This window comes from Balaenoptera physalus, assembly GCF_965194825.1.
Source record: "Balaenoptera physalus genome assembly, chromosome: 6".
NCBI classification, from domain to species: Eukaryota; Metazoa; Chordata; class Mammalia; order Artiodactyla; family Balaenopteridae; genus Balaenoptera; species Balaenoptera physalus.
Window position 1 is genome coordinate 44,013,023 of NC_138885.1, and position 27,204 is coordinate 44,040,226.

Below are 27,204 nucleotides of genomic sequence, written 5' to 3' on the forward strand. Positions count from 1 at the left end.
TGCAGTGGAAGTGGGGGTAGTTTAAGTTACCATCTGGGAAACTGGAGGAACAGGGAAAGAAGGGAAGGTGAGCTATGATAAGCAGATGATGCCGAAGCTTTCCCCACTCATGGCTTAAAATGTATTGCCCACACGTGTTTCTACTGCTGGAAAAATTAGTTGGGATAACTAACTCTTCTAAAATACAGTAAAACCTCTGAAAAGTGTAGTCCTTGCTTAACACTCAAGATGAATTACAAATATTTTTCATTCAAATAGCTTGAGCTCTAAATATATGTATATTTAGAGGGCAAAGGGCAGTCCCAGGCAGGGTGAAAGTCTTTATCAATTCCAAGGGCAAAGGATGAAGGAATGATGACTAACAGAAAGATACTATTACTTTTACAGAAGGTAAGTACCTTTTAGGACCATAGCAATATGCTGCTAAATATTATTGCCTAGACTGAGGATATCTGAAGATTATTTTTAAGATCTGCAAGACAGATTTTTAAAATTCAGTCTAAATTTTCCTGCCATATAGTATAATCCAATTTAGTATTTCCCAATCAAGCTAGTATCTCTTTCCTTCTTTTTCTATCAGTAAGAGGAATAAAAAGAAATGGAAAACACATGTCTCCACCCTGTTCTTCAATAGTAGGATCATACCATACTATGGTTGAGGATTTTCTTGGTTACTGTGGTAGACACAATACCAAAAATGATGCTCCGCAAAGATGTCCATGTTCTAATCTTCAGAACCTGTGAATGTGTTACCTTAAATGGCAAAGGGGAATTAAGGTTGCAGGTGAAGTTGAAGTTGCTAAACCTTAAAAAAGGGAGCGTATCCTGGATTATGCAGGTGATCCCAGTGTAATCATAAGAGTCTTCAAAAGTGAAAGAGGAAGGCAGGAGAGGAGGTGAGAGGGATTTCATGTGAAAAGGAAGGACTCAACCTGCCCTTGTGGGCTTTGAGAATGGAGGAGGGAAAAACAAGCCAAGGCGTGTGTGAGGCCTCTAGAAGCTGGGAAAGGCGAGGAAACTGATTCTCCTTAAATGCCTCCAGAAAGGAATGCAGCTCTGCCAACACCTTGATATTAGCCCAGTGAGACCCATGCAAGATTACTAACCTACAGAACAACAAGGTAATAAATTGTGTTGTTTTAAGCCATAAGTTTGTGGTAATTTATTTTGGCAACAAATAGGAAATTAATGCAGTTATTAAACGATTAGGACAGAGCACTCACAAATATTGAAGATTTGCTGTGTTGGTAAACATTTAACAGGTGGGTAAAGTTATGCTTAATATGCTACCTGCTTCCATTTTTTTTCTCAAATTGTTAGAATTTGTCCAAAATTCTAAAAGTTTAACTTTTTTTTTCCCAGTTAACATTACATTTTCTGGAAGTTTAATAACTCAGAGTTTATTTAGGGCAATACTTCTTCTATCTGCAATTACTTATCTGGAAATCTGAACTATCTGCAAAGTGACTAAGGACCTCCTTGGAAAATTAGCCTGGAAAACAGCTGAGTCAGAATTAAGAATTTGAGTTTTGGAGTTGGAGGCTTAGACACTTAGAACGTTTGCTAGGACTGGCTATGTGACATTGGATAAGTTATTTAACCCCTCTATGCTTCTTTTTTCTTATAATAGAACTTAAATTATAAATGCTTATAATAGAACTTAAATTATAATTATAAACTTAAATTATAAATTACATCGTTTTTAGTAATTTATATGTTTAAATTATAAACACGTGGTGAGGACTACATAAAATGACATATGTATAGCAGTTAGCATGGTTCTGGCCCACAGGCAGAAAAATTATGAAATGAAGATACAGATACTCAAATTAAAAAAATCATTGTAGTGCCTTTCATCATAAAAGCAAAAACTCCAGACAACTCAAGAGTTCCCAAAGGCATAAACACAGCAAGTAATAGTCATAATGGGCATTCTTGAGTTATCAAGTGTAAGCTTTAAAATTTTTTCTTTTAGAGATCTTTAAAATATGTGAGTATTGGTGCTTAAAGTGGCAAGCTTTTTGTACCTGGAAAATTAATTACATGGAAAATTAATTTATGTGGAATTTATATTGAGTGTCAAATGAACAAAATATTTTTAAGTGTGTTTTCATTATGACTCAAACCTTAGCTCCTTCACTTGTTATTCATCTGTACGGCTATGAGCCACTTACCCTTTCTGAGCCTAAGTTTCTTCTATAAAATTTAGGTAATAGAATAGCTACCTGGCAGTGTGGTTGGGAGGATTCGAGATATGGTATATTTTAGCATGAAGCATCTTGCATAGCGTATAAGTAGGTGCTCAGTAAGTGGTAATTATTCTCATGATTATTTTGTGCTCTTCTAAGACTGCATTGCCTCAACACTGACCTATTTATGAAATCCTATGGATCGTCCTCTTCCTTTATTTTAGTTTCTGTTATATTTGATGCTATTGAACTTCTTGAAATTGTTTCTTTTCCCCTTTTCTAGGGTTTTTCCTACTCCTGTGGGTATTCTTCTTCAGATTTCTTTGCATGCTCTTCTTCCTTTGCCCACTCCTTAAATACTGGTGTTTCCCAATTTCTATAGGTCTTTATAATTTCCTTTTTCCTCTACACATTGTCTCTGGGTATGAAATGCTTCACGGCACCAGCTGAAAGCTTTTCCCTGAGCACCGGTTGGTATATCCCACAGACGTCTCCTAATGAAGTATATCTAAGAATGAACTTATAATCATCTCCTGCATACTTTTTCTTTCTTCTCTCTGCCCATATGGGCAACACTGTTCATTCATTCATTCAATTAATTCAGTATTCATTGAGTGCCTACTCTGTTCTAAGCCCTGGGGATACAGTAGTGAAGTAAACAAATTACAAATCCTTACCCCTCAGGGAACCTATTTCTAGTGGGAGGCAAAGAAAATAAAATATGTTGTGTGTCTGATATTGATAAATTCTGTGGAGAAAAATAAAGCAGGGAAGAGAACTAAGGAAAGCCAAGATGAGGATAAAGGTTGCAATTCTAAGTAGGATTTTGGGGGAAGTCAATCACTAAAAAGGTGCCATTTGAGCAAAGATCTGAGGAGGTGGGGGAGCAAGCCATGTGGATATCTGGAGGAAGATTATTTCAGGATGGGGAAATAGCAGCTGCGCACTGTGAGGCAAGGGTGTGCCTGGCGTTTTGAGGAAACAGCAAGGTAGCCATTGTGCCTGGCTTGTGTGAGGGAGAGAGCAGTAGGAGAGAGGTCAAAGAGTTATAGGAAACATAATTGTGTTGGTCCTGTCTATACTTTTCTTAAAAATAGGGAACTAGCCTTCACTACTTAACTCTATCATTCTCCTTTCATTTCCTCCTCTTACATCTAGTAACTCACAAGTTTTAGGGATTACAACTCCTATATTACGCTCCTGTCTATCCTCTTCATTCTCACTGCTTTTGCCTTAGTTCAAGCCTTTATTATTGATCAGCTGACTGACCTGCTGCTAGCCTCACACTTTATGTTCAACACTCATTCAAGAGATTGTTTTGAACAACTTCTGTGTTCCAAGCCCTGCACTAGGTATTGTGGATATAATGGTCATCAAGCTAGACATGACCATTGTCCTTAACAAAATTCACAGTAATTGGAGAGAAAATCATACAGGCAGTTAGTAACATGACTGTGTAATAAGTGCTTTGGGATTGGAAGTTCTAGCAGTCCTAGTACTTAGTGGTGGGTGGGCAACTCTGATTTATGAGGGTTAGTGCAAGCTTTCCAGCAGAAATTATCTTCCAGTTGAGATCTAAAAGATAAGTGGGAGTTAGACCCTCAAAGTGGGAGTTAGACCTTTCCAAGCAAAGGGACCACTTGTGTGAATGCCCAGAAAATAGAACTGAATGTAGCATAATGTGACCAGCTAGAGGACAGAGGAGAGTAGCTCAGACTCAAGCTGGAGAGGTACAAAGAGCCAGATCATGTCTGGTATCTTCAGGTCCTTTTAAAATGTTCAGTTAATCCATTTGTTACCAAAATGATCATTTTATGACTTGAATATAGTAATTTATCTCCCAGAATTAAAACCCACCAATGACTTCCTATTGGCTTTATGTTATATTCAAGTTCTATAATAGAGCACACGTTCTGTTTTTTTTAATTTATTTTTTATTTGAGGTAACACTGGGTTATAACATAAGTTTCATATGTACAACATATTTCCACTTCTGTATACCCTACAGAGTGCTCACCACCAAAAATTTAATTTCCATTCATCACCATCTGGTTGATCCCCTTTACCCATTTCACACACCCACACCATGCACTCCTTACCCTCGGGTAACCACTACTGTGTTCTCTGTATCTACATATTTGTTTTTGTTTGATTTGGTTTGTTCATTTATTTTGTTTGTGTTTTAGATTCCCCAAATGAGTAAAATAATATGATATTTGTCTTTCTCCATCTGACGTATTTCACTTAGCAGAATACCCTCAAGGTCCATCCATGTTGTCACAAATGGCAAGATTTCATCCATTTTTATGGCTGAGTAGTATTCCATATACTTGTATGTGTGTATATATATAAATATAAATAAAAACAAATGTATATATATATATATTTTCACATCCTCTTTATCCATTTGTTGATGGGCACTTAGGTTGTTTCCATATTTTGGCAATTGTAAATAATGCTGTGAAGAACATAGGGATGTATATATCTTTTCAAATTAGAGTTTTTGGATTCTTTGGATAAATACCCAGAAGTGGGATAGCTGGATCACATGGTAGTTCAATTCTTAATTTTTTGTGAAATTTCCATACTGTTTCCCATAGTGGTTGCACCAATTTACGTTACCAGCAACAGTGTGTGCGGGTTCCCTTTTCAGCACCCAGGGTTCATTAATCTGCCTTTTGCCTCTTCAGTGTCAGCTCCCTAACACCCCACTCTGTGTTTATGTACTAGTAGTGTGGAACTGCTTGTAATTACCCTCCAGAACACAGAAATTTTAAGTCTCCAGGCCTTAGCAAATACTTGGAATATTCTTTGGACCTTGCCAACTTCATGAACTCATTTTTGCTTTCAAAATTAATCTCAAATGTCTTCTTCTCTAAGAATCTTTCCCTGAAAACTCAAAGCTAATCATTTCCTCTTCTTTGCTATCACCCACTTCTATGTGATCTTTTCATTGCAATTATCTCAATTCTATAACAGTTTGTTTATATGTTAATCTTCTCCACTAGTGTGAATTCGTTGAAGGTCTATGGGTTTTTTGTTTTTGTTTTCATCTGTGTATCCTTAGCCTCAGTATAGTGCATGGCACTTAGCCACACTTAACAAATGTTTAGTGAATTTAATGTAATAAATTCTTAGAGCTGTAATTCTCAGAGACTATCCCACCCAAATCAATCTCATGTATGAGTCTGAGTTGCATCTTTTTAAAGAATCTAAAGGCATTACATTCTTAATTTAGCATTATCTTTAGATTTGACTTTCAAAACTTGCAGAAATTTCCCTATCATACTTGTGCACTCTTAATCGTTTTTAGTAATTTTAGAATTCCTTTACTTTTAGCCGCAGAGTGATAGGCTCACTGTTAAATATTTAAATCATTTTGTAAATTAATATTTGAATGAAAATATTTGTTCATTTTTGCTTTCTTACAATAATGCTTTATATTTTTCATCTCTGCTTACTGTTTTTTAAAAACCTAGTGTTTTATCATAGACAATGGAATGATTTCACCAATGTAGGTATGTAAGTATCCCAAAACACAAAACTAGCCTTCCTGGCACTTCCAGAGACCCTGAATAATCTCAAGTTTAACCTCATCTGAGCCCATGTATCCCTTACATAGGAACCTTTAAAGCATCCATTGTAAAAACTACTGCAGATGCCTAATGGAATCTCAGAATTGTCTCATTACTATGGACAGCTCTGAAAAGAAGAAACATAGATGACAAGTAAATATTTTAAAAATCAAAACCTTACTGTTCATCACTGAAAATGAAGAAAGATATTTTGTAAAACCTTTCTCACTGTCAAGGTTTTTTACTTTTTAATATACTTGGAAGTAAGTGTGCTATGAAATGGGTTCTCTCAGATACTACTGATGAAAGTATAAATTGGACTACTTTTTGAAGGCAGTTTAACAGTATATATTGAAATTTTTTTTAATGTTCATTCTTATTAATACCTCAAAATATTCATCCTGATGGAAATGTTTCAGAAGTAATGGTGGTGGTTGCACAACATTGTGAATGTACAAAATGCCACTGAATTGTTCACTTTAAAATAGTTAATTTTACGTTATGCGCATTTTACCTCAATAAATTATGTTTTAGAATATTCATCCTAAGGAAATAATATAGAAATGTTAGTGAATAAGGATATTCTGTTCAGCATTATTTATAATAGCAAAAATTTATAAACAAAATCAGGGCTTCCCTGGTGACGCAGTGGTTAAGAATCCGCCTCCCAATGCAGGGGACACAGGTTAGATCCCTGGCCCAGGAAGATCCCACATGCCGTGGAGCAACTAAGCCCATGCACCACAACTACTGAGCCTGTGCTCTAGAGCCCTCACGCCACAGCTACTGAAGTCCACGCGCCTAGAGCCCGTGTTCTGCAACAAGAGAAGCCGTGACAATGAGAAGCCCGCGCACCGCAACAAAGAGTAGCCCCCGCTCACTGCAACTAGAGAAAGCCCGCGCACAACAACGAAGACCCAACACAGCCAAAAATAAAAACAAATAAATAAATAAATTTATTAAGAAAAAAAATTTATAAACAAAATCAAAGCCTAACAGAAAGGGAGCAATTATATATGATACATCTATATGCTAGTCAACTATGCAGCCATCGCAGATAATATTTGTAAGGAATTTTTAACGAAATGGGGAAATGCTCAAGAGAATATGTCATATGAAGAGCATTGAATACAAAATTATACCTTTGGACAGTTTTGTAAAACAAGCATACGTAGAAAAAGATGGGAAGAAAATTGTGAGTATTCTTTGAGCTCCTTTAAGCACATGAAGCCCTTGTCCCTGGGTTTAAATGACAGGCTTTCCATTCGAGTCCCTTGCAGTTGACTCTGTTAAGATCATCAGCCATGGGGGCTCCAATTTTGTCAGTGGTCTGTTCATTATATCCAGAACCTTAACCATCATGGTACGAAGAGCCAGAATAGAGAAAATGTTATTAACATACTAAATTGGGAGGTTATACTTGGCAGTTTATATTGTCTTTTAGCTTTAAATAGGTTAAATAGGATTGGGGGGCTCACATGGGGGGAACATCAAATTTATTGAATATTTACCATGTGTCCAACTGTATACTAAATACATTCACATTCATCATCTCATGTAATCTTCACAGAAACATTGCAGAGTTAAAACTTTATATACCCACTTTACAGAGAGAACAAAAAGTTGAATGTTCTGCTCTGGTTTATACAGAGCAAGTGTAAATTGAGTACAGTTGAGTACTAAATTGAGTAAATTACTAAATTGAGTAGTCAGTTGAGGCTCAAACACTAGTACCCTACTTCTAAATCTGTGCTTTTTCTACTACACAACATAGGTTTTATTTTTCTGTGCCATGCTGGACATCACTACCACAAAGCCTCAAATACAAATAGTCCTCAATCTGCAAATAAATTGTGTTCTAAGTATGTTTCTCAGTTAGAAGTGTACATATTAAATGTCTTTTCTCATAGGTATAGCATTAAACTCATTAAGTTTCAACCCCCAAGAGTGTCATTTCTCAGGTCTGAATTGGCAAATAATTAGTACTTAGGATGCCACTCTTATGACAATTGCTAATATTTATTGAAATTTTCCATGTGCCAGGCACCGTTCTAAATTCCTTACTTAGTAAAGTTTTTATTCATCTCAGCAACCCTAGTAAACACCAGTATTATTCATGTTTTCATATAAGGAAGCTGAACACAAGGTCACACAGGTAATTAATGCCAAAGCCAAGATTTGAATCCAGGCAATCTGAGCTTGCACTGGCCCTAGTATCCTTCTTAATACAGTGTTCATGGCAGCCACTGAGAAATCCAAATTGGCGCTCATGCTATTTAAAATTTGTCTGTGTTGTAGAAGTGTGTAATGTACATTAGCTGTCAACCCTGGCTATACATCAGAAATACCTGTGGGGTTTTCTAGACATATAGAAACCCAATCCAACTGTGGACAAAATGAATCAATATCTTCTAGGGTGGGTTATGGATATCTGTGTTAAGATGTTCCACAGATGATTTGGGTGTGCAATTATCTCATGTATACACAAAGCAAATGGAATTGTCATGGTATCTCAGGCTCTCATAGGCAAGAGTTTTTTAATATAACATTTACAACAATGTTAAGCAAGGTGGTATTGCTTATTGATTGGTAGTGTGGCCTCTGGAGCTAGACTTCCTGACTATAATTTATTAATTTTGTTAGTTTTCCGCATGTGACTTAATTTTTGTAAACCTTAGTTTCTTGATGCATGAAATAGAGTCGGTTTTGTTAAGTAGCATGCAGGGTTGTTGTGAGGATCAAAAGAATAAATACAAGTAAAGCAATTCAGCACAGTACCTGACAGTTAAGGTACCAAAGTTTAAGGTAGTTATGTAAGTGTACACTGATATCATGAATAGTAAGTAGTGTGGGTAGGGTAGTCATTACATGTTATAGAGAACAATCACAGCGTTTGAGACCAGGTGAGAGAGCTTCCTAGAGTTGATGGCATTTTCAGAGGTCACGTGAAATATAACAAGAAGCTGTTGAGTGGGATCTTTCCAAGACATTGGATCTATTGTGGGAGATATCTTTGAGATGGATAAGCAGAGGAGTTTATGAGATTCGTGTTGAAAGTTATAATTAGGGATAGACTTGCATCTGAGTTCCTTAGTATTAGATTTTGAATCTCAGTCTACCAGAATTTGATTTGCTTTATATCTTAATTCTTCAAGAGTTGCAAAGGAGTTATTACTCCCTCCCACCTCTTAGTTTCCATGGTATTTTATTTGTATCTCTGCTTTTATGGTGATTTGTGCACATTGATATCTCCAACTCTTTGTACTCCTTAAAACACTCAAGAGCACCTGAAACCGGTCTCACACAGTAGGGTTTCCAAATTTTACTGTATTAAGAGAGAAGACCCAGTTATGTTCTTTAATGTTAGTTTAATAGAAGAACTATGATGTATATATAATGCTAACAACATGGAAGTCTAAAATTATGTATATGTTGAGATATCTACATTGGAATTAATAAGTTATTTATAGCTTCAAGAGCCAGGTTTTATTAACAATCCAGGAAATGCTTTTGGTAGGTGAGCATTTGTTATTTCTTCCAAGATCTATTTTAGTCATAATATTTAAATTTTAGTGTCAAACCTAGTGATGCGCATTTATTCCCGTAGTCTGTTTGGAGAAGTAAGTCATACCATATCTAATTTCTATCTTTGAAGCAAGAAAGAGAAGGAAGAAAGGGAAGAGGATAGGTACGTAGGTGAGCAGAGAGGAGAATTTTAAATGTATATTGTGTGTAATTTTGTCCCCTCACAAGATATTATAGTGGCAGACTTGGAAGTAGAGGACCTGGAATGTCAGATTCTCAGTAAACCACAAAGGACTGCACCCGCTCAGAAAACCGAAGTTTGTGCTGAGCAGGAGCATATCATGAGAATGGGACTGAGATGGGGTGGAGTTAAACTTCTTTCCCTTTGCACTTTTTCCACTTACATCAGTCATTTCAGAGGCACGTGAATTTAAACATTGACAGATAAACTCGACTCTTGACCCCTTAGCCCAGTTGAGGAGTGTGTCAGCTTTCTTTACTCTAATGGGGAATTAGTTATGTCACAAGATCCAAAAACATTTATAGGATAAAAGCCAGGCTTGTAAACCTTGTTATACTGTATGCTATTTTTGTGCTGTGTTAAATGGATACACTCTGTTTCTTCCCAGGAGGAAATTGTACTTTGAATACTAATTAATAAATATTTAATTGAAAAGATGGGTTTGAAGTGGATTGCATAGGTGTTTTTCTGGAAAGTGCTAATAACACTTAGGAGAAGTTAGGCTTTGGCATCTTCCTTCTATTTTCCATATATAATATGTAGTATACCTTCCAGTTCTCATAATATATAATGTGATCAAAACTGGGTATTATACTAATGTAATTTATTGAACTGAGTTTGATCATATTTGAATTAAAATCTCTCTGGAAATGAATATATTAGGAACTAGAAATATCTATGTAGATGTTCTTGGTCACTGTACTAGTTCTGTAGACCTTCTGCATTATTCCATCAAATAGGGAATAACTGAAACCCCCAAGCCCCAAGTTATAAGTTTTTTTTTTTTTTTGGTAATTCACTGTTTTGGAATTGGAAATACATTTCTACCTTTGAAAACCATGTAGTAAATGGAACTAGGTTCCATTTACTAGGGCGGAGTTCCCACAGAGATCACATCATCCTGGCCACCTGGGAAAAGGGAAGCCTTCTCTGATTTTTGGATCATTGTTGACAACTACATCACTGAAAATAGAGGGACCCATAGAAAAGAGAATTCCAGAGTGATTACACCTGACAACATTGCTGAATCAGTGATATTTTGAAAAAAGCACTATATTGCTAAAGTAGGTCTTATATATTAATATGTTCCTGTACTGTCATCATAATGTTATATAAAAACATTCATTTCCTACAACTCTTTCTTAATCTCAAGTTTTCCCACTCATAATTTTTCTTTATCTCAATTTTCTCACTTATCTCCATTTTAATATATGGTACTGGTACTTTATAAGCTGTCTCCATCACTTTGTAATAAAACAGACAAATAATTTTAAAATGTAATAAATCTGAATTTTGATACTAACAACTAACAAAACAATGTGGAAAGATGGAGTCAGCACTAGACTTGGGCTTGGGTTCTACCACCACAGTTTTCCAATCCAGGGCCAGAGCTTTGTCCTCTCTTAGTCTCTTGGTTTTCTCATCTGCTAAGTGAAGATGAGAACACCTATACCCTAAGGTTTTAATGATGATGAAATCACATTATATTAGGGAAAGTATATAGCATAAACTAGAAAGTTAGTTAAATATTAGTTGAATCCAGATCAGATTTTCACAGGTTGGGAAAAAATATTTTGATTTCTGTTCATTTAAAACCTATAATTCCTGTGACTGAATTGTTATAGGTTGTCCCATTCACAAGGAATGAGTCTAGGCATTCTGGATTCTGAGCATCTGGTTTGTGAAGATCTAATGAATGCCACGTTTGTGCTGTGCCTAGAGAGCTCCCTTTAGAGAAGAAGGTTTATTCTTTGATCCTCCATGTTGTGTCTATGCCAGTAGACAGCAAGGGGAAGACATTCTCCAAGCCTCCAAAGCAGGAACCTAAAACACATCTTCTTAGAGAAGTTGTGCTGTAAATAGGATTGATTTGTTTTGGTTTCCCCCCAAAGCTATTTTACTCTTAACATAATTAAACAACTGTGCACTTGTGAGAATATAATTTATACTCACTATATTTCTTATTGTAAATAGGCCTTTCCCTCAGGTGCATCTAGACTAGTTATCTTCATGTTGGCCTTCATTCTGAGCCAGCATTTTCTTCAGTAAGGAACATCTTTCAACCTGTTTCATGTCCAGGCCAAAAAACTCTGTACACAGATGACTTGTTAATGAAGTAGTACTATATTGTTGATTAAAAACCTTTTATGGATCAATGAAGAGCTGTTAGAAGCACTTTTCTTATATTATTTATATGTAGTTTTGGAGCGGAGAGAAAAACAATAAAAAAATGTGGGCGGGGGAGTAAAACTTTGGATTAAAGTGCTGGGATAATTTTTTTTTTTAATTTACATGTCCACAACTCCCTTTTCCACACTTTGCTTAATTTTAGAAGGTATGACTTTCAGAAAATGGCTCTTTATCTTTTGAGACTGGTGACTTGCTGTAAATTTTAAAAGAATTACAGTAATTCAGATGTATTTCATGTTAATGGAATTGTTAACAGTCAAGGTGTAGTTCTTAATATATAGCCGTACACAAACAACCTTTCACACTGTTAGTAAGAAAATAATTAAAAGACATATACAGATTTGAAATATGCTCAAGTTCGGAGGTGGTGCGATGCTTATATACTTCCTACAAGTACATATGTGAAGAAGGTATTATGTTGTGGAGCACAAATGAAAAGCTCTGCAAATTGCATAAAAACTATGTTAATAGTATTTTAAAGTTTTTTGTGAAATGGACATTTGAGAGGAAATGAGGAGACCTGGATCCTAGCCCTTTTATCGCTGTTATGACCTTCAGCAAGTCAACCTTTTAGCTCTGTTTTCTTTTCTTGAAAATGAAGCAAGGTCTGGGAGATTACTAAGGTTTCTTCTAGTTGTAAATTTCTTCTTTTTAAAATGTATTTTATTCAGGTATAGTTGACTTACAATGTTGTGTTAGTTTCTGGTGTACGGCAAAGTGACTCAGTTATACGTACATATATATTCTTTTACATACTCTTTTTCATTGTGGTTTATCACAGGATACTGAATATAGTTCCCTGTGCTATACAGTAGGACCTTGTTATTTATCCATTCTATATATATATATATATAGTTTGCATCTGGTAATCTCAAACTCCCAGTCCATCCCTCTCCCACCCTCCCTCCCCCTTGGCAGCCACAATTCTGGTCTCTGTCTGTGAGTCTGTTTCTGTTTGATAGATAAGTTCATTTGTGTCATATTTTAGATTCTACATATAAGTGATATCATATGGTATTTGTCTGTCTGTTTCTCACTTACTTCATTTAGTATGATAATCTCTAGGCCCATCCATGTTGCTGCCCAGCTATAAATTTCTGTTATTCTTGTTATTAAAATTGAGATGATAAGAAATTAGGTATATTGTACATAAAATGATTGTTTCACTCAAGAGTTATTAATAGTATATAATTTTATATTGCAAACTGGTCTTTTAAAAATATACGAAAGTACAATTTTATTCTTTTTTCCCAAGTTTTTAGTGCTTTATGTGCTATATTTCTTTACCAGACTTCTTCATTTTGAGAAGAAAAATATTCTTCCAAGGTGAATCTCTTATCCTTTTCATTTCCTACTACCTCTCCCCCAACCCCACCCCCCCAAAAATACCCACCCCGTGCATTCACACTTTAAAAGTAAGTCTGACAACCACAGAACCCACAGAGTGACAGCAGAGGTGCCCTGACAAAGTCTGGGGCACTACTTTCTGCAGTAGAGATAGACCAATGCTTGGCAACTATGTCGTAAAAATACAATTCAGAGGAAGTAAATGCATGCATAATTGTCCAAAATAGCATGATAAGTAACATGGCACAGTTTAAGTGGAAACGTCATTTCTTTACTTTCACACAGCACTTGCTTTCCACCTTTTTTTCTCTGTTCTCTGCAAAAAATCACAACTACAAATCAGTTTCATAGCTACAGTATTGATCTTGCTTGGTACAGATATATAGTTGATATACAGTTATTTTTCTCACTGGTATGTTTAGCTTTTGAAAGGTCACCGCTCTTTAATAAACCTACATCAGTGGGTAGTATGTGACCAAAGATGCCCCTATATGGCCCACAGAGCTCAAGACAGCCATCCAGTTTGGTTTAGCTATCCAGTTGGCTGTAAGCACTAATCCAAAGTGAGACATTGAGCAGAGTGAAGATCCAGAAATAGTAATCCGTCAGATTTGGCATCACATTGACCACAGGAGCTCTGGCATTATGGTAACACCAGGACCTGGACCTGAGCTCTCCAGGTCAGAAACTATCAACTGACCCCAAGAAACATAAATGCTATCGAATACCCCAAAAGGAGGAGGCTCTAAGAAGCAACTCAGATGAATACTAAGAGGAGCAAAGAAAGACTTTAAAGCTGAGGAAGAATTCAAATCTGAGTAAGAGAAATTTTACTTAGGTCAGGGCAGTATTGTCTTCTCGGGGAAAGTATTTGTGGATCCTCCAAACGACTTTATCCATACTTTGATTTTTTTTTTTTAATAGTATGGGCCTTCAAGTTGCAGTAGGAATGTAGCCATTTATTAGGGACCAGCCAGACTGATTATTTGGTTTGATGCTTCACATTCTTTGTTCTGATGGGTGTTGGTCCTTGCTATAGTTTGAGACATTATAGGAATCTGTAAGGATTATTTCTTGAAAGAGTTAAATCATAGGCTGGTATTATTCCTTGAACTTATATATGTTTCCTAGTGTCTTTGTACCAGGCTCCCATTGGGTTAGCATTTTGAATCGAGAAGTTACAAACTACCTTATTAGTAGTAATATTGGGTTGGCCAAAAAGTTTGTTAGGGTCTTTGTAACATCTTATTGAAAAACCCGAACAAACTTTTTGGACAACCCAATACTTAGATATTGTCACCAATATCTAATTTCAGCTTCCAGTCAGAACTGGTTTGCCAAAATTTCACCAACATTTTGGGCTAAATTTACTTTGTTGGAATGATCACTGTGGTGATTGGGGGCTACCTAACAGCTTTAATAGGTAATGTGGTACTCTGTCCATATGCTCTTGTAGCCCTTCACTGTTTTGTACACATCAGCCTTCCAAAGGCCAGCACCTGCATCTAAGCCGTAGGATTGCCTTTGAGCTGCTGGAAGCTACTGGGAGAAGACTTTAAGCAATGACTGACAGGTTTCAGCTTCCTTGTCCTTGGCTTAGGCAGTTCTGAGACATGTATCTTATACCATTTGCCAGGTTCCCCCATTAGATTGTTTCCATTGGCTTCTGTGATAGCTAGCTTAATAACGTACCCTGTATTAGCTGCCTGCCCTTCTCTTATCATCTTGCCCCCTCCCCTACCAGTTTCGCTGAACCTCCCAAATAAATTATGTCCACTCAGTCCTAGTCTCAGGGTCTGCTTCCTTGGAAACCCCACTAAGATAACTAATAAACCCAAAGATGAGAATCCTTCCCATTTTGCTGGTATAATTTATTTTATACTGTTACGATAAATTGTTTAGAGTAAATGGGCAGTTCTAAAGATTATCTATTAATTGTTTGGGACCTGAAATATTTAGTATGATAGGTCCCTTTCCATTTATTGTGATACAAAACTGTTAAAATTACTAGCTATCAAATACTGATAAAAATTAGCAAAGTTTTGTAAGTAAAAGAGTCTTATATGGTCACCCTTTTATTAAAATTCTAAACATAACTTTAAAATACTAGAATCAATATAAATAGTAAAGTCTCAACACTGGAAGTAAGAAAAAATGCATTTTAACCAAAAAATTGAATATAGTTCTAACAAAAAATTTATTGAAACCTACAGTCTAAATTAAAACAAACCTTAATACTCTTAAAATGCTCAAATATAAATGTTTAGGGATACCTAAAAATGCTAAGAATTGAAAACAAAATAGTAAAGTAATAAGATCCTGAGAGACTAGAAACTAGCATTCAGAGCATTTAATATACCAAATAAATGAATAAAATACTTAACGGCCACCTTGATACTAGAAGTAAAATGTAATTAATTGCTCAGAGGAAAATATTAAGAGCAATCTAAAAATACTAAGAGTGTTAGAGATAAATCATTTAGCACACCAAGAAGTAAATTTAAAAAGTAACCTTTCAAAGCCAGAAATGGTCACAGAGCATTCAGAGGAGTCTCAAGGGTAAAAGGAAGGCCTAGGTCTAGTTTGAAGAAGATGGGAGTCAGGCAGTGGCTGAGTTTAACCCCTTGGATCAAATATGCCCATTCTCTTGATCTGTGGGAAAGGTGCCAGGCAAGAGCCTGGTCACTGTTGATAATCCAGTTTTGAGAGCCCAGGCCAAAACCAGTTGCCAACTGTTTGCAGACTGTCTTTAAAAGGACACTTACCCTGAAAGAGGAGGGAGAAATCAAGCCCATTTTAGGGACTGTAGATTTCCTGCTGGATTTTCCACCCTTTAAGTATCATTTTGTAAAACCTATGATAGATATGTAAATAAGAAAAGGGAAGATAACTCAGGAAGTTTAACTGTGATGAAGAACCAATGATAGCAGCATTTAAAGCCTTTGACAATAGACAATCCACTTTATATCTCCATAAATCTAATTTGTCTTAGCTTGCTTTTCCTCCAGCCACCAGCATGCAAGATAAATTCAGTGTAGCAATTTTTTCTTTTTTTGCTCAGTTTGACCTGCTTTGTTTATATCACAAATTGAGAAACTACTATGTATTTCTTCTCAATGTTTTGATTTTTATAAGTATTTATAGGTTTTATGACTTATATAACTCCAAAGACAATACAGTATAGTGATGAGGAGGAACATAGGCCCTTGATCAAATCCTGGCTCTGCCACTTAACTGGCTAATGTGACCAAGCACATGTTACTTAATCTTGCCTTGATTTCCTTGTTTGTTAAGTGGGCATGATAAGAACATACTACTCTGTAAGAGTTTTTGAGGATTAAATAACTTAAATATGAAATTCTTAGAGTAGTGCTTATCATATATGAATGCCCAATAAATTTTTCATGTATGAGAACAGTACATTATGGATAAAATTGGAATTTATAAAATTGTTGAGATACATAACTACTTTTATATAATGATTACTATGGGGAAAATGCATTCTAATTCTACTCATTTCAAAAATGAATATTTAAAACATGACCCATTTGTGATAAAGGACTGCAGTTTTTGCTTATTTTTCCATGTAGTATTTACTATGTTCCTAGTAAGGTGAGGAGAAAGTAAATAGTATGCCTACCGTGTGCTAATAATAAGCCCTTTATGTGGTTTCACATAATCCACAATCAGCCCTACTAGGTAGCTAGTAATAACTTTATTTCAAAAGAAGTTGAAATTTCAGAAGGGTCCAGTGATTTACTCAAATAGCAGAGCTGCTGTAATATAGTCTCTCTGACTCCAAGCTTAAAGCTTGTGCCCTGTCTTATTAACACAGGAGAGGTTCGAATTATGTAAGAGCTGGTACGGCCCAAGCACCAACCATAGTGGATGCCAGGGTCTTGTAGGCCTTATGCTCTGCCAAGTGTTAGCTCCTTAGGGATTAGAACATGGAGAACTCTTAGTGGGGAGAGAGGTCCCTCCCCCCACAAGAGAGAGAAGGGGACATATGGAGAGGTTGGAGCAGTGGCTATTTTCCAACAAGTATGGAAGTCTTTTACTATTTAGTATTTAACAGCTGGTACAGCCACACTGTTCATTCTGACCAAACATTAGATATATCAAAATACATAATTTTGATACATCTAATATTTGGATAGATATGTAAAGATTTGAATACTGTATTAATTTTTAATGTTTTTTAAGACACATTTATAGGATCAGGCATAACTGAGAATTCCTTCCTTGAGATTTCTGCTAAACTTTTATTGTATGGTCCTTTTCAGTTATATTGATTGATGATTGATCGATCTCCAGTTAACATACATTGCCTTTATTTACAGTCAACAATTTTTTTAAAATTATGAACTTGCAATAGTTTGGAAGAAACTTGCAATTTATGGTTCTTTGACCAAAAATTGTATTGTTATTGTAAAGACTTTGTCGGTTTGCTTTTCCAAATGTGAATTTGCTCTCATTTATAACCTTCTTCTTGTTACATCTTCTTTATCCACATCCAAGAAGAATAAAACAATGATGATTTTTACCTAATAATTTATATAGTGTATATTCAAATTTGCTAAAAACCTAATCTCTTAATTTCATAATCTGGGAGCAACAGAAAATGACTGAGAGTATTTATTCTTTCACCTTTTTGTGTGATAGAAAAATTATTTGAAATGCAGATTTCAGTGAATGAATACATTGTTTCTTGGTTTGTATCACAATATTTCATATCTTTTTAACTGCTTTGAGATCATTTGTTTCTATTATTTTTATATGAGAGAACTGAATATTTCATTTTATTTTTTGCTTCATTTGCTCTCTGTTGCAACCAGCCAATCAGTAAATATTTTAAATGTTTTATATTTAATTTTTACCAAACATGAACCCACCATACTAAGTTTTCCTTCCACATATTAATTTGCAGTTTACTGTACCTAGTTAAAGATCTACTTACTATATATTTATATAGGGTGCATTTTATTATTTCTGTATCTACCATGGTACCTACAGCTTTATTCTCAGTGGTAAGGAATCATCAAAAGATCACAGCATTATAAATGCTGGCAATATTGGGAACATTTAATATTCGACCAATTTTAAGTAGCATTTAAAGCTATATGTGAGAGGTGGTATTAAGACTTAAATCACTCAGAGCAAAATGGCCTATAATGTTGCAGTTTAAACATTCAGGTATTTTTCTGCATAGTCATTCAGCTCATTATAAACACAGAGAAGATGGAACAAATTTCTGGAAAGACTTCACATTTTATATGTATAGCATTTGACTTGTCACCTTTCAAAGATCTAAAATGATACTCCATTAATTTTTCGTACATCCCACAAAATCTTGACAGGACAAACCTCTAAATCTGAAAAATCTCTAATAAACAAGAGTGACTCAGAAGCTCTTTTTGGTTGCATTTGTGCTCATATTTGGATTTCATTTTTTGATTTCTCAATTATCTGTCACCGAGTCAATAATGACCCCATCTTTGTTTAATCCTAGAGGTAATTTGTGTAATCCAGACATCTTTTTCTGTTTATAAGGAATTTATTCCTTTGGCAGTGTGTTATTTTCTCTAACAAAACTCTTCATTATTTGACAGGTTGGCATAATATTGAGCTGTTCTTGGTAGGATTTGAAATATTGTTTTTGAAATATTGTTCTTTTGGTAAAAGATAGCTGTTTCCAGATGTCATAAAATCAGTCATTACTGCAGCTCACAGAATTTCTTACATAATATGGTTTCTTTTGCTGTTATGAGTGCCAGCACCAAAAATCTGCAGAAGGTCAGAGCCTAGTGGTTCCTCCAAGCACTGGTGGCTTTGATACTTTAGTCACATTAATGTGTTTTTCAGACATCACTAAGAACGATATTCCTATTCTTCTGTGCATTTATTTGCATTGTCTCTGCTTGTCATTTTATTGTTTCAATGGGTTGACATATGGGGACTTCACCTCCTTGCACAGAGCTCTGTCACCTCTCCCTGCTATCTTTTTGTTTCTATTGGAAATTGTGGTAGAATTTGATTTGGTTATGTAGGTAATTTTCGTTTTGGTGTTTTTCCCTCCATTTCTTTCTTTTATAACTTTTTAATATTCTCCCAAGATACAACCACTTGTTGCTTTTTTCAGTTATATTGGCTAAAGTCTCTTTTATTAGGATATTACCTTGAGTATTTATTTCCATTAATGAGCAGTGATGATTCATCATTTTGGAGGGCTGTTTTGTTTATAATTTGAAAAGTCACTTTGGCTTTACATGTGTTATATAAACTATTGTGTTATATATAAAGTATATGTTATATAAAAAGATTATGCTTTCTTTACATTATCAATGTTATAAATATTGGAAGGAGGGTATTTACATATTAAAGGACATTTAAAAAGTCTTAAGGCATAAATTTGGTGTTTGCCTAGGAGCACTTTTTATGCCAGTTTTAATAATCTATAGCTGTATTGTGAAGCTGCTTATTTAAAAAATATCTACAAGAGAGCAATTTTTAGTCTGTATGCACATACTTTAAATTGTATTTATTTAAAACTTTTCTATAAGTTAATGTAAATATATCTTCCCTCTAATTAGTTTTCTCTCAAATTAGTCTTAACTAACAAGTACTAATTAATGAGTCTAGCATATCTTATTAATTTTTTAACTTACATGATTTTGTTTTTATATAGAGAACATCTTCCAAAAAGACTTTTTCTGAGTTTCGATTCAATATTTTCTGCTAAAGCTCCTGTAACACTGTAGTAATTTGTTCAGTTAAATACAGTGGACCTATTATTTTAGACCTATTGTCTTTGTTACCACCATGTAAATAAAACATTATGGTTCATATTCTGGATCTGGATTTCTTTTTAGGCAGTGGACTGGATTTATGATAGCTTCATGAAATCTTTCTTCATAATAGTGTTCTTTGAGATGTCAGTGTCTTTTATGTCAAATGCCCCAAAATGTTGTTGTAGCACCATTAATATACTCGAAAATATGTGAAACTTCTTTAAGGCCTCCTAATTTTTGTGCACAAAAACAATGGTCTCTCTCTCGCACGCGCGCACGCACACACAAGGTCATGGACCCATTGTCTGTTTCAGCAGCAGCAGAACATCTTTTTTTCTTAGGCGAAATTCCAGTTCTTTCCTTTGGTGGCATGAAGTTCAGCATCATTCCCCAGGTTTTTGTTTTATTCTTCATGGTGGCTCATGATCAATTTATAATATTTTGTTTGTTTTAACCTTGGGGTTAGTTAAATATGTTAGGTAGTAAATTGCTGACTGGTTCAACTAATGCCTGTATTTTGCCATATTGCTTTAGAATTTAAAAAATTAGTGATACTCTGTTAAATGTTCATGAATTTCTGTTGTCTTCCTCCAAAAGGAGGCAGTACAACTTTGGTGTTTGACTTGTGAATGCTTTTTTCAAAACATTCTTCTCTTGTTTGCTCATAAAATTTGTTGTGATTCCTAATCATAAATTCAAAGGATCATGGAGTTAGAAGGGGCCTTCAAGGTTACCATGTTTCAGAAGGAATTTAAGCATACCCTCTGATGTTGAAATTCCTTCTTTGATATCCCTGTCTCTTGTCCAGTAATTTCACCTACCCTTTTAGCATAATCCTCAACAGTGAAATCAGTAGTTGTTGTCACTCTTACTTTTCTTCCTTTCTTTTTCCTCCTCTATAGAATTTTCCAGCATTGAAAAGTACTTCATTTCTGGTTCTGGAAATGTAGGCAACTCCTGTTGGTGATGATAATCAGAGAAAGAGAAATATAACGTTTTAGAAAAGAAAACTGAGGTGATGTCAGTGGTAGTGTCTTTTTAAGGAAGCCACACACACACACACACACACACACACACACACACACACACACACACACAAAGATAAAGGGGGGATAAACTGCTAGAAATGTGTTGAGAGACTACTGGAACAGGACTCAGGAGGCAAGAGGGAGAACCTGAGAAGATAAGAAGATAGCATCAACATCATCCTAGCTATTTATCCTATAAATAGCTTTATAATGTGTTTCTATAGTACTGCCTCTGAGGAAGTCCTTGAAAATTTCTAACACATGGAAGGATAAATGAAATGATTCCTTTTAAAAATTTTTGTTTTATTGAATGTAAACCTATTAACACAGACCTTCATATTCACTTGATTTCATTCTCCCAATCCATTTTTTTTCTCTACAACATACTCATTTTTGTCAACCTTGAGTTCTCATTCCATAGTAGTTGAGGAATGAGAACCTTATTTTTGAGGTTGAGAGAGACTATATAGAAATATAGTAATAAATGAGCTGCCAACCCATTTACTGGGTCCAACTCTATTAGCTCATTAATTGTCTATCAGAAAGCCCAATAGGATAATAAGATTAAAGTTGAATTTATTATTGCCAGAATATTAATATGTATGTTCTTCGTACTGTATTTGGCAAAATGTTGTACTTAGTTCTTTCTCTCCAGAAAGGTCAGTTCTCAAAGTGTTTGCATATTAGTGTAGCCAAAAAATCACTCACTAGTATTCTCCAAATAACAGACGTAATTAAGGAGGTCTATCACAACCAAATTGATTATTTATTTTAGCTGAAGAGATACCCTTCCTAGACCAGGTGGATGTTTTTAGAGAATGCTAGTAGGGAAAAAAAAAAAGGGATGGCTATTTTTTCTTTATTTAATGAAAATATATCATTTACTGTGAATACCTTGAATACCCTGGTTATTCATAGAGAGAACTTTCATAGAGAGAACTTCAGTTGCTTTGGACTTTATAGTTTCCTACTGAAGCCAGATCATATGGACAAGTTGCAAGAGGGCTAAAGACAAGGCTTAATTTGGTGGACAGGATTTAGAATAACCTATGGTTGTTTTCGAAAGTGACTTGGGCATACTCAATAAGGGCCTCTTAGGCTGTTTACCACAAAAAAATAGAATAGCTACAAAAAAACATATATAAAACTTATTCCAGATCCACTAAAAGAATGATCTGGAATAAATCTAATAATGGTCGTAACTGGCACTAAGAATGGCTTGAATATGCTCAGGCTAAGATTATTCTCTATGATAAAAACAGTTGAGAAAACAAATCTTACATGGATTGCATGATTAGAGCTCTTGTACTGAAGAAATTTGGAAACTTTAAGAAAGCAAACATAGGCTAAAAATATTTTTAATTCTTTGAATGTTTGTTTTCTGTTAAGACTTTGTGAGGTTTTTTTTATTCTATAATTTCTTTCTATAATCTGTTTCTATTCAGACATATATGAAACTTGTGAATTAAAAAAATTTTTTACATCACTGTCAGATCAGAATAAATGGGATCTTGAGGGCTATGAAATTGCATACTGCTAATGGTATGAAAGCAATAACCTGCAAAAGTTTAGTTAAATATAATTCCATAGCTCAGGGAAGTAGAAAGCATGTTTTCTTCCTATAAAAACTGCCATGTTTTAAACTTGGGAGTGCAGTGATATTTTAAGAAGGCAAATTTTTTTGTAGAAAAAATTGAGTTAAAACCATAAGTTTTATATCCCAGTATTGAACCGTACTTCATGGATTTTAATGTGATTAGGCTTATAGGACATTACATTCAGAAGCAAGACTGAGGTTTTTAGGATACACCCTTTATATCACAGAGGCTTTATTATGTAAATGGTACAGAAATAATAGGAAGCATGTAGAGCTAAATGAGAACTTAGAAATCATCTTATTGCGAGGAAGAAGTGTTGGAAGTAGACCACCATGGCATTTTCCTTTCTGTGGGAAACCTGATAAACTGCAAAAGGGTGGAAGGCGTAAGGCAGAAATGATATGAGGATGTATTAGATAAGGCTACCAGAGCTAATGGATGAGGGCTTCATGAAATGCTATAGTTAATTGTAGACTGCATGAGTTGAAAACCCAGCTCTGCCAGTTATTATCCGTGAAACATTGGGCAAGTTACTCTCTCTCTTCCTCAACTTACTTATCTGTAAAATGTAGATGATAAAAGCATTTCTTAGGATTGTTGTGAGGATTAACTTAATTAATGCTACTTAGAATTTAGAAATCAATAAATGTTAGTTCTTACTACTGTATTTAAAAGCAAGGAGGAAGTTTTAGCAACTTATATGACAAATGTTGGAGATACCTAATATCCAGTATCTAGAAGTCTGTATTTTTAATCATTGAAGAGTAATATATATAGGTTGTGAATTCTTTGGTGATGTAGAGTATTGTGTGATTTACAGAGTTATTGGTTCTTCTTAAAACAGGTGGTTTTCCTAAGGAAACACTGAACCATGTTCCCTATGACTTCTGTGTTAAGTATATTTAAATAGATTCTAATTTACTGAAAATTGTTCATTCTTGTTAATTTAGTTGCTATTAATACCAGTAATTATTACGCTATTACTCTCAGCCAAAATTACCTGGCTTATTAGACGTTAAGAGAGTTAGGTGCCATAGTCTTCAGAACAGATGGGAAAGTTCATGCAGCATAGGGAGATGACAATTTTTAAAGCATTCATAGTCATAAAGTATACTAAAGAGAAAAGCTAGGTGCCTCACTTAATCACTGTAAAACACTGTACTTAATTACTAGAAAAACATGCCAAATCTTAAATAATAACAAAAGGTAGAAATAAGGGACCACAAGTGAGTACCTGATTAATTAGCTAAGTAATTTGCAATAATGAGTGAAGGAAGTCAGAAGAGAAAGATAGCTTTAGTGTCAGGTTGATGGAAATTTCCATTAAGGAGCAAGCAGTATCTGAGCTAATTTTTGGTTGACCAAGAGATGAGAGATAAACAGCAAAAGGCAGCTGAGGTCAGATAATAGAAGGCCAAGAGTCTTCTATTAAAAGACACTGGGACTTCATTTCATAGCTGTGAATCACAGAGGCAGACGTACAGCCTCTGCTAATGGCTTGAGAGGTGGAATAGCTCCCTTTTTGTGAAGACATTTGGGAAGTCCATGACTGTTGCCCAGCTGTTAAGCAGCACTAAGCCTGGGAGAAAATATCGACTTTGGTCACGAACTTAAGATTGATGTTAACTTAGTAGAAAAACCTAAAGTCTTTAGCGGCACATGTATATAGGAAGAATACTTTATTAGGAGCTCTTCCATCTTAGGCAGATAAGAGAAAATATGTATAGTTTTCTTTCAAGGTTTAGTACTTGTTGATTACCATCTTTATTGTGTATAACAGATACTCTGATATTTACCTCTGTTTATTAGACTTTTCTTTTTCAGAAAGAATCTAAAGAGTAAATGATGTTGCATATATTATTTTTATTGTGAAGTACTTCTGGACCTGTTTATAAGAATTTTCAAAACTAAAATGTTAACAGCCTATTTCATGTTATTTTTAGTAAGTTATGTTTGTGTGTGTGTGTGTGTGTGTGTGTGTGTATGTTCTTGAGGAAAATGAATCAAGATGTTTTCTTGGCTTTGTATTTAAACAGAGCAAATGATATTAGAGTAGCTTTTTCCCCCCACTAAGTTAAGGACAAAAAATTTTAATTTTGAGACATTGAGGGCATGTTTCTAGTTATATATGAGGTTTTAGATTAAATTTTCATTATAGAATATAACCTGATTTTCTCTTTTTTGGGCCACAAGTATTTTATCAATTACCTACACAGTTTATTTAGGAGGATAGCAAAGCTTACAAAATATATGATCCATAAACATTATTTTAGCTTAACTACATTGATTTATTGCTGAAGTCCTATTTACTCTTGTTTAAAGTTACTTTTTACCAGTGGGTTTTAGGATTATCTTTAAAGATTAGAAATGTAACCTCAGAATAAACTCAAGAAGTTTTTTTTATAAATGCTTATAATGAAGTTCTAGTAATAGTCACTATTTATAAATACTTGGAGCACTGTTTTTTTTTTGTTTTGTTTTTGGCCACGCTACACAACTTGCGGGATCTTAGTTCCCCAACCAGGGATCAAACCTGTGCCCTCGGCAGTGAGAGCACAGAGTCCTAACCACTGGACTGTCAGGGAACTCCCTTAGAGCACTGTTTTACAGGGACTGTAGACCTTTTGTATTATGATCACCGGAGATATCTCTAAAAATAGAGACTCCTATTAGCCTAGTTCTTCTGAATCAGAATCTCTGGGCATGGCACCTGGGAATCTACATTTTATTTTAAAGTAGTACCTTTGGTCCTTAAGTGCATTATAGTTTGGGATTCACTACAACCACCATTTATGCCATGCTTGGATCCATGTAATCTAACATATAGATTGTTGAGGTAGGTTTATGTGTGTCATGGAAGCTTTGAAGTCATTTTAAATATTGAGTAGTGAGATTAGTAAGTATCTTACTAGTTCATAGACATCTGTAGTAAGTATTTTTTTAAGTTAATGTCTTATTAGTTATCTGTAGAAACTAAGTCAAATAGTTGCAGTGAGATTGTTTCTTAACCTGCAGAACAGATATCCTTCCTTAATGCTTTTGAAAAATAGCTAGGTTCTGGCCCCCATGTGATACCAATTAACTCAGAATATTTAGGGAAGAGACTGAGTCTCCATGCATTTAGAAGTGCCCCAGGTGTTTTTAATGTGTAGCTGCAACTGAAACAGGGATCTACACTAATGACCAAAAGGAACAATGATGTTCCTAATCAAAAAATTATTGATTGGCTTTGGAATCCATAGTACTGAAAACCACATGCTAAAGGTATGGCACTGTAGCATCCAAATCCTGTTTCCCTAACTGCTTGTCTCAGGCTTATTTAAAAAATCAAAGGAAATCAGAATCAAATTATTTCAACAAAGAGCATTTTCTCTGAATAATCCCAATTCTCTGTTAGAGGCAATTTCTTTTAAAAGACCCCTGCTAAGCTTTACTAGGTGCATGTAAAGCACTGATTGGGCAGTTGAAGTGATAAGGGGTAAATAATACCTTTTCATTAGGACAGAATATTTAACTAATTGATTTCTATGATTTTGACTTTTATAGGCAACTCAAATGTAATTGAGAATATATTTTTGGTAATTATTCATTCTGAACAAGAAAAGTATTTTCTAGGGTAGGGCTACATTCATGTAGGACATCAGAATCAATGTGTTCAAAATTATATTTCTTAAAAATGTTGATAGAAACTAGGTTAGCGAGATAAAATTAGTACTTACAGAAAGTACTATACTCTATGCCAGGGATCAAAATATATGTTTCACAAAACTTTCTGATCTTCTAAAGGGAAGAATTATTATTACTGTTTAATTACATAAAATATGTCCTATGATACATACCTCCCTTTGCCCATAGTTATTAAAGAAATCATAAAGAATAATTTCAAGATCTCCTTTAATATTTAAAATAAGTGAAAAAATATTTATAACCTCTAAGTCATGATATTTTCTTATGTTTCTCTTTTAGATGCTTATTGAAGATATCAGTTTCCACGTATGGGAAGTAGATATTGAAGGGTATATGGTTTACAGACAAGATCTTTAAAAAATAGACACTCAAGGTAAGTAATAAATATAGCCTCATAAATAAGCTAATTTAAATGGTTAGGGCTGCCAAATTATAATTTAATTTGCTAAACTTGCTTACTTTTTGTCACTGGCCCTGTCTAAGCAACCTCACAACCACATTCATTCATATTTGGAAACAAATTTTTATGCCCTAATACCATCTTGACAGGAAGTATCAGATTTCATTTATAATGGGAAGTTCATAAAATTGATGTATTATGGAAGAGTGCAAACCGATTAAGACTGGAGAAGAGATTAAGTAAGCTTCCATCAAAACTGTGTGCATAACTCAGTAGAGTTTAACTTGAAGGAATAATTTTACAGAAACTAGTATCCACTTTATTTTTTAGATGTATTTATGTCCTTAACCATGTTAAAAACTTGTTTTTTAACCACTCCAAAAAACACTGTCATAGTTTCAGATACTCATAGTATTACCTCTGAATATCAAACCTCTTTTTCACTATTTCCTGAGCCCCCAAAGATTTGTTTTGACTTACCATATCCTTTCACTTATATTCTGTTCATGTCTCCCATGACTGTTTACATGCTTGTTACTAAGTAAATTTCTGAATACATTTGGTAAAATTTTGAGTGAGATACAAAGAATACAAAATGCAAAAAAGGTACTTTAAATAATTTTGTGTGTCAGTTAG

The 27,204-nt window shown here is 34.7% G+C and overlaps 1 protein-coding gene and 1 long non-coding RNA gene across 24 annotated transcripts in view; one reads left to right on the forward strand and one right to left on the reverse strand.

Moving 5' to 3' along the window:
• MBD5 (methyl-CpG binding domain protein 5) overlaps positions 1 to 27,204 on the forward strand; it is a 421,403-nt gene that overhangs the window by 110,318 nt on the left and 283,881 nt on the right. For all 23 annotated transcript variants that reach the window (XM_082464889.1, XM_082464872.1, XM_082464873.1 and 20 more), the window contains one exon: positions 26,448 to 26,541. The gene's annotated coding sequence lies outside the window, so the exon portion shown is untranslated. The remainder of the gene's footprint in view (positions 1 to 26,447; positions 26,542 to 27,204) is intronic.
• LOC309662475 overlaps positions 1 to 27,204 on the reverse strand; it is a 653,064-nt gene that overhangs the window by 4,042 nt on the left and 621,818 nt on the right. The gene's annotated exons all lie outside the window — the stretch shown is intronic.